This window comes from Athene noctua, chromosome 10 (genome assembly GCF_965140245.1).
Source record: "Athene noctua chromosome 10, bAthNoc1.hap1.1, whole genome shotgun sequence".
NCBI classification, from domain to species: Eukaryota; Metazoa; Chordata; class Aves; order Strigiformes; family Strigidae; genus Athene; species Athene noctua.
Genome location: NC_134046.1, coordinates 10,644,676 through 10,657,075, shown reverse-complemented (window position 1 = coordinate 10,657,075; position 12,400 = coordinate 10,644,676). Strand labels below are relative to the sequence as shown.

At 39.7% G+C, this 12,400-nt stretch overlaps 1 protein-coding gene across 12 annotated transcripts in view; it reads right to left on the bottom strand.

The window, feature by feature from the left end:
* CHL1 (cell adhesion molecule L1 like) overlaps positions 1-12,400 on the bottom strand; it is a 141,160-nt gene that overhangs the window by 77,665 nt on the left and 51,095 nt on the right. The window contains exon 1 of one of the 12 annotated variants that reach the window (XM_074914712.1): positions 3,495-3,582. The exons of the other annotated variants lie outside the window; for them this stretch is intronic. The gene's annotated coding sequence lies outside the window, so the exon portion shown is untranslated. Of the gene's footprint in view, positions 1-3,494; positions 3,583-12,400 lie in introns of those variants that run through there. 12 annotated transcript variants of the gene reach the window in all.

Genomic DNA, 12,400 nt, shown 5'->3' with positions numbered 1-12,400 from the left:
CCCAGGAGATTTCATAACACCATAGAATTAACAAGCAGCTCAGTAAATTATATATCACTTGATCTGCAATTGCTGCATCTCCAGCAAAGAACTCGGCTTCATCTACAGCAACTCTGACATGACATGTCAGCGCGTGGTGCAAACCTGTCAGGCAGTTATTGTGCCCTAATATTAGTTACCACCTTATCTCATTGTGCTTCTTTTCAAAGAATTAAAGTGCGTTTTTCTTGCACTTTCTTTTAGAGAGAAAACACAATCACAACTAGTATAAAGAGGCAGTTTTCTCACATCTTGTGTTTTGCACTAGAAATAATTTCCACTTTTTCTTCACTACAGAGCAACCATGCAAAGGGACTAGCTTGATACAAAGGTGATGATAAATCCTAATTCAAAATGGGTGTCTTGAAACATTTAAATGCTACACAGATAAGCTAAGCAGGGAGATGCAGCCTGCCTGCTGAGAGGAGCGGCGTGCCCAGCCAGCAGGATCAAGGTTCATGCTGAAGACATATGTTACTAAAGCGGTTGGTCTGGCACAAAGCTCATTAAGCACCCAGACAATCATTTTGATAAAGCAGAAGCCAAAAGCTACTGCTTCCCCTGTTGAAAACTTAAGGAAGGGGAATGGTTCAAAAGATTTTCAATGAAGAAAACGCAGATATTTTTTTTTTAAATATCTCTTTATAGGCTGCTTCAGTGATGCCAAGGTTACCAGGCAAAGCGATTACAAATGATCGACTCGATTAGGAATTTGAGCACGGCAATAAATTGCCGAAGCAGCTGTTGCATTTCGGCTCAGAGGTGAGTGCCCTTTAGTGTTTGCTAAAGTGATTTCCTACCAAATCTGGATCATTTGTTAGGCCACTATCTGAAAAGTGTACCACACTTAAAGAACACACAAATTCATCATCAGCTAATTCTGTTTTCTGAACAGCACAAAAAAAGGAGACAGCACTCAGGCATCAACTCCTTCCATATTTTACATCAGTTTTAAGGCAGCCTGCCCAACCAAGGCAGCCTGAGCCACCCGAGCTACACAGCTCAGAGATGTTACTCCACTCCAACCCTTCCAGGGGTGAGCTGAGCTGCAGCCTTGGCTTTGCACCATCAAAAAATACAGGAGTAAAAAGATGGAGACACAGCCAGGGATCTGGACAAGCTGTAAAAGCAAACTCATTTCAGACATAGGAATTTATCTATTAATTTATTTTATTTTGCTGGCAAATTTGACCCTGTTTCTAATCCTTTTGGTTGCAGAAGTGATGCACTGGAACTCCATCTCTGAACAACATTGACCTTATCGCTCATGTATTGTTTTCTTTTATTAAATGACTCATTTATATTGTGCAGACTCTTAATACCACAGTCATAGCAAAAGGTGTACAAACAATCTACATTGTAACAGACTCTATTAATATGTATTAAAACTCACATTACAGTTGACATAAGCCATTTCTGTACATGAATATGAAAAATATGACTAGTATATTTAAAACTTTCAACTAATCATGCACCACTGATTTTCTCACTCAGAGTTTATAATTTAAACCTTTAAATGTTTCATAGCAGCCTCATCAAACCAAGATTTCTGATGGCTGTAGAGTTGAGACAGCTCATTACAATAACAATAAGAAAAAACAAATAGGAAACTGTTCTTGGAGGAGAAAAAGAAAAAAACAAATAAGAAAAATGAAAGAGAAAAAATTAAATTATTTTTACATTGAAAAAAATATTTAAGAAGCAGAGTGCACCTGCTTCCTTCATTGTTTCATATTATATTGGTTCAGTAGTATAGCTTTGCCTTCTGCAGAGTGCAGGAAACATTTCTTAATTCATATTTGACTCACAATTTTAGGGCTTTTTCTTAGCACAGCTTATTTAAAACCTTGGGACTCAACAGCCTGAAACCTCTGAGCCACTGAAGCCCAGAGCAGGAACACAAACTCCCAACTCTCTGCAGAAACAATTCCCTTCCAGGACACCAAGTCCTCCAGGCATTTGACATGATTAAGACCAATATCTTCAGGGATTTGGATACTCTGTTCACAGCAATACCATAAGCAATCTGTGTGCTCAATCTGTAAGGGTATTTTGAAAATCCCAGAGTGGGTTTTTAGTTTTCTTTTTTGGTTTGTGTATTCTCCCCAAGCACTGAGGAAGCAGATCCACTTACAAAGCATTTATTAGACTTGCCGAGCTGTCTTTTTCCCATCCTTGAGTTACCTTATATGAATGTTAATCATAGTCATTATACAGCTTATCATCTATTAAATGCTTACCTTCGTTCCCACACACACACATGCCAAACAAAAACACCAAACAACACCCCCCCACACATGCCAGGAGAGGAAATGAAGAACACAAGCCCCAAAACTGGAAGCCCTTTGATCAAGAATTATTTCCAGAGATTCAGATCCCTTCCCCACTTGGCCATACTCATTTCCAAACCATTCCAACCATCTCTTCATATAATTGTCCTTAAAAGCAATGCTGAGAGAGTGCAGTGCTCTTCCCCATTAGGTAGATGGAAAGGTAAGAGACAGAGCAGATCTTTTTGTAAGCAAAACCACAGTTCAGTAAGGGTACGAGGGTTTCAGGTAGGCGCAATAGCTCGAGTCTCTCTGTATTCTTCATAGAAAGTGTGCAGGCTCCTGGAGCTCTCCACTGCATCAAACATGCACACGTAGGCATATATCATAGAATCACAGAATGGTTTGGGTTGGAAAGGACCTTAAAGATCACCTTGTCCCAACTCCCCTGCCCTGGGCAGGGACACCTTCCACTAGCCCAGGTTGCCCAAAGCCCCGTCCAACCTGGCCTTGAACCCTTCCAGGGAGGGGGCAGCCACAGCTTCTCTGGGCAACCTGTGCCAGGGCCTCACCCCCCTCACAGGGAAGAATTTCTTCCTTAGATCTAATCTAAATCTACCCTCTTCCAGTTTAAAACCGTTACCCATCGTCCTATCCCTACACCCCTGATGCAGAGTCCCTCCCCCCTTTCCTGTAGCCCCTTTCAGTACTGGGAGGCCGCTCTAAGGTCTCCCCGGAGCCTTCTCTTCTCCAGGCTGAACACCCCCAACTCTCTCAGCCTGTCCTCACAGGCATGAATGCATGTAGGTACATACACATGAATATGAAAAAGACCAAGTTGGACAGCAGCAACCTTCACTTTCCCTTGTCCTCACCAGGAAGATTTGATTTCAGCTGTCAAAAGCAGTGAGGCAAAAGCACCACTGTTCATTGCTGCTTAGTCTCCACCCTCTCACAATCAGCACCTCTTCTAAGGTAAGGTGACAACACCTAAAACAAGGGAAGTCAGTGTATTCAAGCTAGAAGAGCTGTCTTAAGCACCTCTCTTGATTCACAGGTCATGACATGCTCAAACAGGAACACAGCTCTCATAGAAATCGCACCTTTTTCTTCAGCATTTCTGTCTAAAGCAAGATTTCCTAGAAAAGTGATGTGCAGGAGAGTTTCTACTTTGTCTGAGTTTACCTTCTTGCCTTTTCCAGGCCGTTCTGTGATTAGCAATGCCCTCTGCAGCACGAGCACAGACCTTTTAAACTGCTTGTCCTGATAAGAGAATATTCCACTGATCTCATCTCATCTCAGCAGATCCATGGGTTGTCATGGATTCTGGTAAAACTAGAAAGAATCAAGTGCATTTCAGTGAAAATCATAACCCATTAAAAAAAATATATATATATATACACACAAATAAACAGGGACATTTCCTCAAAATAATTCTGTATCAATTTGACATACAGAAACTCTCTGTATATAATAGTGAGCTCTGAAGAAGAAAAATCGTTCAAGTGTTTTCCCACCCTGTGTCTGCTGGCAGAGCCACAGGCTGACTGTAGCTCCACCCATGCCCCCTCTAACCAGATCCAGCAAGTACTGGAATACAAACCTGAGCGACACCTGTTCAAAATCCACTGATAAGACTTCGGCATTTGAATATCGCAGCGTGCACAAAAACAGCCTTTGGGGCCCTGAAACTGCTCTCCATCCAAGCCTCTTAAAAGCAGGAGAGATAAGCACCTCAACCTCAAAGAAACATTCTTTGTTTCTCTCATTTTTGTAATGTTGACTGTGATAAAGCTGTATCCTGTTTTAATTATCTGAACAAGATCTTCTAGGAGGACCCACTTCCCGGTTTAGAGATGCTTCAAAATCTAATGTAGATGATTAAGTAAGTGATACCAGTAATGAAAAGATTCTATTAATCTAACTACCATTTAAATCTTATTCTTCATATTATATACCCAAATCTCAGTATCTTATTCTATACTATTCAACTAATATTTCTAGCATGTAAGCCCATGACAAATTAAAGATATTAAAAAAACACTTATCTTTGTCTGGTGTTCTTATACCTGCAAGTCTGTAATTTTGGAATAGATCAGCTTGAATGACAGTCACCTACACTACCACATCATGAACAATCTGCTGCTCATAGAGTCACAAAACTTAAACTTTCTTCTAACAATGACTTGATGTGAAGTTGACCTTAACTTGAGATGATGGAGCTTTATTGGTCAGAGCATTTAAAGAGAGTGACTGTGCATTTTGCAAACAATGCACAGTCGTGATGTGAGTTGGAGCAAACAACGTACCCATTACAGAGCAAACTACAGCAAAACTCCAGATGATATAACAAAAAAACTCAAGTGCCTCAAAGCAGAAGAATTTGAATGCAAGCAAAAACCTGTGAGGAACCGTGAGAAACCTCTGGGTTCTCTTGTGAGTCCAAACATTTATCCTGCCCTTTCTTTCAGTCACTAAATAAAGCACTAACTATTGGAATCTAAAATGCTGCCAATAAATTATTGCATTTCCCAGTGAACTGGGAAAGGGGACCAGGACAACAGAAACAAGTTTTTCTAACGACCTGGAGAACTGCCATGTTTCAAGACTGAAATATATTCATTGCTATGAATCTATGAGGTTAAAATTACTTGGAAAATTAATGCATGTGTAAGAGTCGAGACTATAAAATAAAGATGCTTCCTTCTTTATTCTTTATTCCAAGATAATCTTGTGTAGTTTGTGCCCTGCTTCCTTTGGAAAATTTAGTAGGTACTAGCTCACCAAATCAGTTCATATATTATTGCATGCAGACTACTCAATGTGCCATTTCCTACCCAGGCCACTTTGGTCCACCCAGGCTAACATTACATCCAGTTTAGTACGACCAAAGCTCTTTAGGTCTTTCCTCAAGCTCCCTGACCTCTCACTCTTGACATTTCAGATGGGCAGTAACCATCTTGATCTGTAATGCCACAGATGATTTGGGAGAATTTACTTGCATCTCAAAATAAAATAAAAGTATCTGCAGCTGTAGCTATGATATGAAAAGGGCAGAGGTCTGGAAAAGGAAAGATCAAGAAAGATGAAAGAGTTTATTTCCTCCTGTAATATAACAGACATTGCCCTTAGCAAAAAATACAGTCAAGTAAGGAATTCAAACATCCTATTACTGCATTCAGTATTTACGAATAAAATACATGACAACATTGTAATCATCCAGTTTTTTGCAGAGTTACTTGAAGAAATTTATAAGACTGAAATAGTACAAGAAAACTAATTTAAAATGGTTACGCACTGAAGAACCTTTGGAGAAATAGCTGGAGTAATCAAGAGACATCACTTTATAAATTCAGCATGAGCACTCTCTCTTTAAAGTGTTCAGTTCATACACGTGAAGGAGCATCTTCATGTAGACTTGCTTTTCTTTAAGACTTCGAGTGTCACAGCCAGTCTGGGTAACCCTGACACAAAGATCATCTCAGCTGCAAAAATCTCCCATTGACTGCTGTGGATCTGACTTGAACCAGAGGCCCTTGACATTGCACCAACAGATCTGGGGCACAGGTCCTGCACCCCAACATCATCTGTGCCAGATTACTCCATTGCTTTGTCACATGAAGCAGCAGTAGCAAAGCAACACCCTCTGAATTTTCAGGAAAAAAAACCCCAACCAACCAACAACCAAAAAAACCCTCCGAATCCAAAAACCCAATTCCTTTTGAATGTATTTAATTGCAGACATTGAGGTTACATTCTCTGAACGCTTGTAAAAAAGTAGATAACACGTAGGAAATACATTCAACACCTTTTGAATCACAAAACATAAGCTGATGTTGAAGTGGGTTACAGAAATACATTATATCAGGAGGTAGACTTGAGTTTATCCCCAGTACGCCTCCAGATAGATAGATAATACTCTGATTAATTTTAATCTATCAGAATGTTTAAATATTAACAACATTCATTCCCGAGTTCATATAAATTATTAACACTTGATTATCTATTAATTGATTGTATTATTTTTTCATCAAGTACTGGAGTTTCTCTCTAGGACTGTTACTATTCTAGCTCCTCCCTACCATGCTGATAACACCCATGGCCCTGCTCATGGTAGTAAACACAACACCCAGTAGTGAGAAATGAGCATTTGTATCTCATCTGTGTCAGAAATGTGGGATTCTGAGAAAGACTGTATGAAAAGAAACTATCTTTTGTCCAAAGGTTGCATCACTTGTGACAATTTTACTACTCAGCATACTACTGCACACAGACAAAATCCAGCTGGTCAGAGAACAGCAATCACCTCACAAGGTAAGTGTCTGCTGTACTGCAGATCTGTCATCGAACAAACTTAACAGTTTGGTTTTCTTGGTAGCAAAATATTTAATCATACAGAAAGCAAAATGTGCAGTTTCCTTCAGGAGGAGACCATGTACCTGATAAAGAATTCTCTTTAACCTGAGTATGAGGAACTTAATACTTAAAAATGCCCAGACGCAAAAACATAAAACCGTAACATCGCACTATGTGTCATCATAGGTTCAGTGCAATGAAATGCATTTAGAGAATTAAAATGAAACAATTATTCTCCCAGGATCTTGTGATCATTGCATTCAGCAATCCAAAAGAGATGAACTAAAAAGGGCCATGAGGAATTCCATGGTATTAGGGACAGTGACGGCAGGGCAGCAGCCTGCTCACTCAGTACCAAGGACTGGGCTGATGCCAGGAGACCAGGAGCCATAAGCAGGACCTGCACTAAGCACTCGCTTGATAGCTCTAGTTTCGGGAGGATAGCAAAGGTGTCATTGTGCTCTAGCAACCGCAAATTCAGTCCCCAGATCCACAGGATGAAACTTGCATGACAAGAAGGTTGAATTACAGGCTCACTTAGGCCACTATTCATAACTACTGGTTACTGATAATGAATAAAATCTACTTTTGTACCTTTTTCCTCATCTTAATACCCCCTGTTTTCACTACTGATTTTCACATTGCTGCTTATCTTCATCAGCAGAACTAAGACCATACTTACAGGGATGTACAATGACTTACACAACTAATGATTACAGTATTTTGGTGTTAACTAGCAGGGTTTGGTTATGACAGGGTTCTGAGTAAGACTAATACACACAGAGACTTCACATACGTGTATGCAGATTCTGCTTCTATTCTGTGGAAACATGCCACAAAAATGCATACAGCATTCAAATGTAATTTTTATGTAAATTACTTGATATTAAAGGACAATGGGCAGTCAGTGTTTTCAGCACACTCACTTAGAAATAAATATGAACACATTGTATCAGAACAAAATCAAATCTGAAGGAGAGAATTTAGGATAGAAAGCTTCATGAAAGATGGTTTGGAAGGATAAAGGAATAAGATAACTATCCAGACACAAAAAGGATCTGTGAAAATGAAAGAGAGGATACAAATAGCTTTAAGAAAGAAATTGCAAAGCCAGTTCCTCTCAGCTTCATCCCCCGCAGCCACCACAACACCATACAGGAGATCCCTCTGGCACACTATATGCACAAGGATGGCCCAGTGCTTCTCTTTCCCCATCTAATGTGGCCATTCTTCTATATATCACACATTTGAAACATACTGAAAAAGCAGTTATTGAGGGGTGGTCCAGCTTTAGGAAGAGGTCAGCCCAAAGCCAAAGTGCACACCAGAAATCAGATAACATTCATGATGCATATGAGGAGCCATCCACGAGGGCACACAATGACATGACGTACAGCTGGGAGCTGCTGAGGAATGAAATGGGCCAGAAGCAATGCTCAGATGACCTTTACACTCATAAATTAAAATGGTGCAAGTAGAGAGCAAAGACTTTTTGAGTTACAGCGTATTAAAAGCTTACTGACATTGAAGTCATAAGAAATAATGAATATTTAACTTCTAGTTCATATTAAAAAACCTATTAATGTTTTATTTTGTCATCCATAATGAAACAAGAAATTAGACTAGTGATTCCTAATGATATATATGGTGTACTAGCAAAATTGCTGGACCTAAACAAAGGCTCTCCTTAGCAAGGGCAGGCAGGAGCAGGCAGCTGAGGTCCACCCCAGTCTGCATTTCAACTCTACCAGCTCCATCCACAAACCAGCACTTCTGCACTCAGTGAAATTTTTGTGAGGGCAGAACATGAGCTCAGAAAAGGATGATGTGGATTACAAATCTCAAATCTGACCCTTTCACTGCAGTTCTTTGCTTTCCCAAATCACTGGGATGCTTTTAATTAAGGAGATGGTCTTGGACTGGAGGCAGAAATTCAGATCCCAACTCTGACAGACTTTACATGTGATCTTACTGAACCTTTTTGTGTCCAGTTGTGAAGTACCTTCCTCTTCCACCTTTTGGACACCTTGGACATACTGTAAATTTCTCAGGATGGGATCTGTGTGCAGGGAGTATGGTCCCTGGACTTCCTATGGGATAAACAGGTCTATTGTAATAATACATTTAATCATGGTTTGAAAGTACTATTTAAACCATAATTTGAGGTGCATTTGTTCCAAATTTGACAGGAAATCCAGGCCATTAATTCCAAACAAAGGGATGCTTAAACCAGCCCTGTATCAGTTAATAAATGTTATACCAAGTTTTAACAGAAGAATTGACAATGCCTGTGATCCTATAAAAGTGATGAAATAAAGTGCACAAAACCCAAATAATACGAGTAAGTATCTGAGTTAAGCAGCAAGGTGAATTTATTGGAATTCAACAGTTTGTAAGAGCTGAGCAGGGAACACCATCTGTTCCTGAAGAGCACAGTGAGCCCGCAGCTTCCACAGGTATTGCGCTTCCCAGTGCGAATGAAATTACACCAGGAAACCAGGATATTAGTGAAAGTGACTGCCACTTGGGTTCCTGAAACTCACTGATGCTATAAAAATCAAGGAACTGGAGGGACTCTGGACCTACAGAGGAGCTCCTGTCATAGCTCTGCTCTGGAGGCAGCTGGCAGGAGCTACAAGGCACACGCAATAAAACACAACTAAGATAAAATCCCGGATTTTTCTTCCTGGAGGAATCAGTGACAATGACAAAACCCAGTAGTTCTACAGTGATTCCTTCCTCCTACCTCCCCATACAGGACATGATAAAGTCACATCGATAGCTCCAATACCTGACCCAGTGCAGTGTCCATGTCCATGGCACAACTCACTTTACCTCCTCATGGAGTTCGCCCTGCCAAAGGAAGCAAAAATGCTCGCTATTTCTTACTCCTTTGGTGTTTTTCCCTCTTGTTATTCTACCAGGACCCAGGCAACAAAACTGACATGTCACTGGAGAATGATCCTGACTTGCTGAAAATCCAGGGCAGTGTGGATAAGCAAGCCTCGGGGACATGTCTGAATTTCAGATTATAACAATTTTGCTTGTGTTCAGCTAATAGCTGTTTTACTGCAGCACACTTCCCGGCTAGACTTCAATCATTTATTACATGACAGGACCTATGAGTGCAGATCTACTTTGCATATACTATTACTTATCAAGAGCATTTAGTAATAAGACCCTCTAGGGAGTGCATTATGAAAGATTATGGACTAATTTGACCAAAGACATCCCTGAAGAATACTAGTGCTCTGGTGCAGAAGACATACATGACTGCTGTTACAGCTGAAGATAAGAGTCAAGGAAGACTAGTGAAAGGGTTAAAGCTTTCTGCTTTGGATTCTCTACAGTCTAAACTGGTCACTAATCCCTAATAATTTAATAATTTGCATTAATGTACTAGTGAGTCAATATGTGTTTTAGCCTATGGCACAAAATAGTCTGAAATGTTTCTTCTAAATCTGGTTCAATTTCATTTCTTAATGCTAAAACACCTTTATTTCATAATACACCAGTAGTGTAATTAATATTTCATGCTTATTACTTAGGCTCAGTCTCACAATAATCAACTGCCATAACCACCTTCCACAGGACTCTGGTTACGGTGCTTAATCTTCCCTTTTGGTGTATGTAGTGCACCTCTGCTTTGCAGTGGATTTACATCAAGCTGATTTGTTTCTATTATCACATATGAACCTTTATTGTAATTTGTAAATTTAAAAAAGAAAAATAAGTGTATCAATGTCTCTTCAACTGTGGTGTTTACTTCCTCTCCATCTTGTCATGTTTTTCCTCTACACTTTATGCCTACAAGGCATAAAGTACAGAACAATTTTCAAACACCAAGTTTCTGAATTTAATCTAAATTAAGCCACATGTCCAGTTTGATAACAAATCACTGGAATGTAAGTATTCACACTTGGTAAATACTGCATGATTGTAATTATATACCTAAAAATCATAACATGATAGTGTTAACTGATGCTTCATAACAGATTTTTCTACCATTCTATAGATAGAATACATCTGATATGTCTATAAGTGATTGCTCTGTTTGGCTTAGGCTAGAAATTAAAGGCCAATCTTTCAAACTATTTCTTCCTGTTATAAATGTTTCTACTGAGAAAATTGGAAACTTTCTTTCTCATTTGGAGATTTTTGAATTCAAGCCATAGAGCTAATAAATATGTCTTGAATTAACTTATTTTCTGGAAATGCCAACTTGGTTTGTACTGCAACACATCACCACTGAATGGCTTGTGACTTCAGGAAGTGGCTAAACTTCAAAGGACTCTTCTATAGCAAGAATCATCAGTGAATTTTTTTCTGAGTCCTTTTAAATAGTGTTTCCAACTGCGACTGAAGAAGAAAACCGTGGTTGGAAATGTGTCATTCATGTCCCCAAGCACTTTGATATAGCTGGATAAAACAAAAATATATTCAGATTTATTTCCAAGTCTAAGACTGAATAAAATCACCTTTCTGTGGAGTCCAGGAGCATCACTCAAACCTTCTCTTCTGGGAAAGAGCTGGCCATTGGCATGTCCTCCTTTTAACAGGAATCAAGTCTGAAAATTAGGCTATGCTTTCCTTACTGCCACCAGCAACTCTGGGGCATCTTTCCACCAGGATAAACTTGAAGCCAACAGGGCCTGTGCACATCCACGGAGAGCCTGAAACCCTCTGAGAGCATGTGGCAAGGTGCAATGGCACAGCAACTACGCTGGCTGCCTCAGCCACTTCCACAGAAGCCCTGTACTGCCGAGCGTTAGCATCCCGCTCTCCTCCGCAGCAGGAGGATCCCTGCTGACTTTACTATCAAGAGATGCAGTACTTTTAATTTTAAACAGACACGGGGTGGCAGGTAAAGATGGAGGGGGCGAGAGGGAAAAAAAGAAAAAAAAGAAAAAGATTGATAAATTCGTGAGTTTCTGTGCCTAAGGCAGATCAGCTTCACTCTAAAAATATCCCAGTTTGGACATAGTATGGACAGAGCCCTCATACCTCAGGAATCAAGTCAGACAGCCCAGCTGAATTTACACAAATTCCTCCTTTTCTTTAGCAAGGCAGCCAGCAGTTCATGTGGCATACTGTGGAAAAAATTGAGAAGATCCCACCTAAGCTAGCTTTTTCTGCATAGCTACATATTCAATTGACTCTGTGCACAGTTTACAGTGAGGGGGTGAGAAGCCTGTGGTTTCAGTCACTGCTTTCATCAAATGTGAATTTTTTTCAAATGCAAAAGCCTGTAAAAGGAGGCTTAAAGCTTGTTTACTGGAATCAGTATTGCAAAACCCTAATCACACCAACATTCATGGAAAATAATGTGAATTTTTTTAGAAAAAACAAATTCATAGTCACTGAAATTACCCCCTCATATTTTGCTGTTATTTACTTAGCAATAGACTTGACCTGGCCTTCCACACATAAATGGAAGAAAAATCGTTGATCTAATGGCATAAAAATGTCTCCATTAATATGAAAACCTAAATATGCCAGTGTGGAGCATTTTGAAGATAGTTTTATCCTACTGAATCTTGTTATCCAAATGGAGAAATGTCAGCAGCGTATTAAGCAGACAGGAAAACTGGAAGACTCATTAAGCTGCATTTAAACTATGAGAACATGCAAAATTGAATATTTTCCAGGATCGTTAAAATAAAACTTAATTACAGAATTCAGGTTTATCTGTGTCATCCAATGTCACAATACTTCAAGACAGATGATGAGGGGAA